Raw genomic sequence first — 5,881 nt, 5'->3', positions numbered from 1 at the left:
CAGGAGGTAATGCGGTAAGAGGCTTGAAGTAAACGATAAAGCAATTGCATTTATTAAAACATTTACTTTCCGGTCATATGATAAATATTCGGAGGCAATGCTTATTATGTAACATCTAATGCTAAGCCACTCAACAAATCTAACTTTTGTTGAGATCACTCACCAAAAGTTGCGTTAAAAGAACGCTTTTTAGGTCTCATCCCCGCACAATTGAGCTGTTAATTGAATAATTAATGTCTTTACACTGCATATTTACAGAAATGAAAAATGACTCAGATTTTTCGCATGTAGCTCACAGCGCATTTCTAAGAGATTGAATAATTTCTGAGATTGAATCACGCAGATGACCAAGTAAGCGCGTTCTCGCTTCATCTACTCTCCCGTGGTCTCCATCGGATCTGTTTCTCTCTCGCCCATGATGACGTTCCACACCAGTCCACTTTAAAAGTTTACTCATTAACTTGGCTTACTTTCCAGCATCAGTAATAGTCCCATCCGAACATCAGTGCCAATCAAATAGTCTGGCAGTCAGAAAGGCTTTGAAAACATCAACGAGAGTAACTTATGTGCTATTTTTAGGAACAATAAAAAAATCCAACACTGACAGCACCAAAATGTTTTGCTCTCATGACAATTAACACTCAAATGCACGGTTTTACATTTAAAACCCGTCCTCAAGCGCATTAGTTGTGCAAATGCCCAAAGGGACTGTGTGATGTAAAGGAAGATGCCAGTTTATAAATAGGGATGAACACAGAGCAGCCTGGTTTATAACTTCATTGCCATGGTGATAATGACTGTATATTCCCTCAATCGCTACTAATAGAGCCTGTCTTTTATGAAGCATCTCAGAAATGCACGTTTTTTAGTTTTTTTTACTGCGAAGTGAATGTCAAACAATGCAAAGGCCTTTTTTAAAATCACCGCTGTGCATTAATGCATATCTTAATCCGTTTTTATTGTACTTATTGGCTGTGATGTAGGCAATTCTCATAATGAAATATTGTTGATATAGCAGTAGATGCACAGCGAGTCCTGTCCAGCTCATCTATTAGACGTGCTAAGTAAAAGAATGTGACGATTGCAGACAACGACCGTTTGATTTACATGGGCATCATTTTTGAGCCAATCTGATGAGACACATCAGATTGCTTTGAGCAGGGAGCGTCTGTTCAATAACGCGACATGAAAGGCTGACAGATAAGCACTACCCGACTATTTACTGCCAGCTAATGCGATTGAGCAGGGATGGAGAAAACAGCACTCATGGCACTGCTTTGCTTCTGCGTTTAAACCGCCGAAACAGCAAGACTAACGTGAAACTTCCACTGAATTAGTCATTTTTTATACAATAGACACGTGGTAAAAACTGCCTCGTATACCAGGCTGAAAGAACTTTAATTATTGTCCTGCCCTTTGTGCCCTGTCTAGGCTGTAATAATGTAATAATGGCGAATTCTTTAGCTTTTCATGTCTCATTTGATCACCGCATGACGCACAGGTAAATGTCACTCAGTTCCTCAATTAACTTTGAGTGGATGCCTCTTGAACCGTCACAGTTCGTCTCGACAATATTTTAATGCATCGGGGATAGGTGTTTCATTTCTTTCCCATGAATTCAATCTGAAGATCTTAGAATGTGAAAGTCTGACTCTCGCGTCGAACTGAGCAAGGATCCTGTATTGTAGAGGTGATGCCATCTTGCCTGGTAGAATGTTCAAATAGTCACTTTTTAAGACTCATTATACTATATTTAACTTGTTATAGCGAGTCAGAGCCAGGCGTTTATGATAATGCTAGTTGAGAGGTTGAGGGTCTCTGCACAGACAAGTTATTTTGCAATGTTATTGTCTCCAAATGTCATCGTTTATCTTTTCTTTTCAGGGATGCGCTGTTACAACACACAGCATCATCACCAGTCGTAGAGAAAAGAGCGGGTACAAGAATGGTTTTCGGTTTGACGCATACTTGAGTTAACAGTTACGTTTGATTTAAATTTATGATCCCACCTTAAACTACTATGTACTTACATTTAAATGATTCATTTGATACAACTTATTGTGCACACATGCTACATCTTTTTGCTCTGTGCTTATATTTTTAAAAATACCTATATGAAGTTATATAAAATAATTCTCATTCCTTACACCTTAATCCACTCTTAAACCTATCCAAACCAAAGCTTACCCGTATCCCAGCAGCAAAAGTGTTTTGCAATGCAATATGACCACAATAAGTAAATTGTACTTATTTTTGTGATGCAAGTAGGTATTAGTTAAAGCCAGCTAAATATAAAGTGTTTCCAAATATTTTTAGCAAGCCTAAGGTGTAAATCAGATCCGAATTCATGCCGTTGTCCTAAAGTGGTGATCTTCCTCTATTTGTTTCTTTCTTTTGTGTGTGTCTCTCAGTTAAATATGTTTGCGAGGGGCTCACAAATCAGACAATCAACTCCTCCTAGAGGAGTAGGAACAGACTGTTCTTAACTCAAGAGCCCACTCTATTAGACAATCATTTACTTTTCTTGTGAAGAACATGGAAAATAGAATAGACAGATCTATATAACAGCTATCATGAGAATTATTCTGCAAAATAGCAATAGGTATGACGAGGCTTTCTTTGCAGTTCACCAGATCTCATATCCGAAGTTGGATTGTCGAATCACTCAGCAGAGAGTATTTTTTTTTCTTTCGCTTTATGTTACTGTTAATGTTACACGTTTGGTTCATGACAGATAAATGAGATGTGTGTTTTTGTTGCTTTATATTGTTAAAGGTTCAGTCAGAAATGAAAATGAGCTAAAAAGTACTGACACTCATGTTTGATTCTTCATCAGAAATCAGTAATTGCTCACCGATGGATCCTCTTGCGGTGAATGGGTAGAAATGAAACACGTCCATCAACTAATTAGTTAATTCTGATGCGAAAAGTATAAATTAATTAATAAATACATTTTGCACAAAGCCATTGACAAGGCAGTTGAACTTGAAACCAGTTTTTGTCAATAATCCATAGCAATGATCCCTTAAGTGAAAATGATCTGTCAAAAATGTACATTATTAGTAAATCAGTGGTTCTCAAGCTTTGAAGGCCCCTTTTAATATTTTATAACTAGCTTTTAATTGTATATTTTCAGTTGTTGTTTTTGTTACGTTCTCATATAATTTTCCTGTCATTTCAAAAACGGACATGTTCAGGGAAATTGGCTGTTAAAAATCTTTCAAATAAATCCTGAATTACGTGAATAAAGATTAGTTCATTTTGATGACCAAAACTGAATCCAGTCTTCCCATCACCATCCTGCAACGCCTTTAAAAGTTTGCTGAGGCCACCTAGTGGACCCCGGCCCCCAGATTGAGATCCGCTGCTCTAGACAATACAGACTCTGTTAACACATCTGATTTGGTGAGTGTGTTTACATCCAGAAAAAATATGCTGATAATTATCAATAATCAGATCGTTTTAAAAACATACATGCAAACTGAAAAAACATATAACATATATCGAATAAGATGTCAGAACATAAAAGAGCAAAATTGGACTAATGTACAGAATATATATATATATATATACAAAAAAACGTATGACAATATATTATGTAATTATGTAATAACTGTGTAAGGCCATGCCTGTAAATACACTCATTGTGTTATGTATTTCATAGGGATGCAGTGTGTGCCATGGTTTTTTTTACAGATGCCATTGACTTTTGATGTTCTTGTCTTTTGAAAGTCAATGGGATTGACAGACAGTTGAGTTTTTTATGCAACGAGGGCCCTCTTTTCACACCAGAAATTCCCTTCCCTTCATCATCAGGACGCAACTTAGAGCCACCTTCTTTCTTTTTGCCTTAAAAGCGAGATGCTTCATCCAAGCCATTTCATTCTGAATTTCAAAATTCTAAGCCCTTTGTTCTCCTTTAGGACCTCTGCTCTTGTACGCAGATGGCCAGTGAGAGTGGAGAAGGTGATGTCCCCAGAAAGATGTCCAAATGTAGAAGAAAAGAAAGACTGGGGATTCTTGACCAAATGACTGTTGAAAGGTTTGGAAGGGGTCATCAAAAAAATCTACCGTGCCACAAATTTCATCCACACAGGACTGTCTTCGGCCCGCCCTAGCATCTCTCCAGATACTCAGCTGACATTTTTCCATGTCTAGACCACTGTGTTCTAATCAAATGTTGCCATCCCCCAAACAACACGTGTCCTTTCTTAAGGCAGAAAAGGTATCAAGAAGAACATCTGTAAGAAACATGAAAGGACTCATTTTGTCAGACATCAAAGTCCATTTTCAGGCCATCCCTTTAATGCATTTTGTCTGCAAAGCCACATGACTAGGGGGAAATGATGTCATCTTGAGCCTTCAGTGTTTTCTGAGGTAAAGTCAGGTAAACTAGTTCATGTGACGTCATCTCAGAAAAGCCTGTTTTGATATGAAGTAATACTCCATAGAGAGGTGTTTTACCTGTATTTTCAATTATACAGTACATTTGTGTTTTCTGGTTAAAAGAAGCATATTGTAGAACGTAAAAAAATGGTTTTAAGAAGTCATGTTCACAAAAGATTCATTTATATGATTCATAAATATAGGTAAATCAGTTAATATTTATGTTTATCCGGCCAAACTGTATTTTGAACAACCATTACTCCAGCTTTCACTGTAAATTGGTCAACATAATAATTTTTTTTTGGAGCAGTAAATCAGAATATTTGAATCATTTCTGAAGGAACATGTGACTGCTATCATTTCAACTCTAAAAATCGCAGGAATTAATTACATTTTAAAATATATTCAAATAGAAATCAGTTATTTTAAATAGCAAAGTTTTGCTGTGCTTTGGATCAAATAAATGCAGGCTTGGTGGGCAAAAAATATTCATTAAGAAACAAAAAATCTTACTGCTCAAAAACGTTTTTGGAAACCTTGATACATTTTTATTCTTTGAAGAATAGAACACTCAAAAGAAAAAACATAAGTACTGAAAGCTGTAACCTTTTACATCCTTTTTATTTCTAGAGCTAACCTAGAGCTAGCAGAAAAGATGCCGTACTCGTTTTATAGAGAACTTTATTTCAAATAAAGTTTTTTAAATGGATTTAATCATCAACACTTGGAACATCATAGACAAATGAAAACACACAAAGAGCTATTTGGATTGTCCTCAGCGTAAGAAACAACACATCTGAACAAAAGCTTTTGACATTGATTTTTTTCATGTCTGGACACTATAAAATGATGATGAGTCCTCTCAATACTCATATTGATCTTTGCTCTCTGTGGCTCACTGATCCCAAACAGCGAAGGAATAGGCTTTGACATTCACATGATATGCCTTTGTCTTTTACAATATTACCGTCTGAGTTTATATCTGACCCACTTAAAAGAAGTGCGTGTTATTCGAAGATATGCCCACGTAGCTTTTCTGATTATCACAATGGTGCGTTAATGGCATGTACACATAATCATAAGTGACGGCTGAAACTGATAACTCTGTTCTACGCTTTCCGTCTCAATAGGAATTTTAGCGCTTTGCGTTTATCTTGTGTACGTCTAGTACGCTGCTAAAGGTCAATTGATTGGTGCTTGGGGCTTGTAAAAGGTCAGAAACGGCTGTGTCTTTGTGTCTGCCGGAGAAAGGAAATACTCTCTGTCGCTCTGTCTGTGGTCTCTCTCAGGGGGGATGCTGGTAGAAGCCACTGCTCCAGTGTCGGGTTTCTCTTAATGGTCATGTTAAGGACGCGATTGATTGAAGATTAAACCGAGGCTCGAGGACTTTCCGTTCCCAATCAACTTCCCTCTAAAGTCACTGCGAAGTTGTCGTTTTTTTTTCTCAAACACTCCGCGGTCCGTCTTGGGCCGAGCGGACCACTCGTGCACCAAT

This window comes from Puntigrus tetrazona, chromosome 18 (assembly GCF_018831695.1).
Source record: "Puntigrus tetrazona isolate hp1 chromosome 18, ASM1883169v1, whole genome shotgun sequence".
In the NCBI taxonomy this organism is placed as follows: Eukaryota; Metazoa; Chordata; class Actinopteri; order Cypriniformes; family Cyprinidae; genus Puntigrus; species Puntigrus tetrazona.
The sequence above is the reverse complement of the archived record's forward strand: the minus strand, read 5'-3'. Positions refer to the sequence as shown.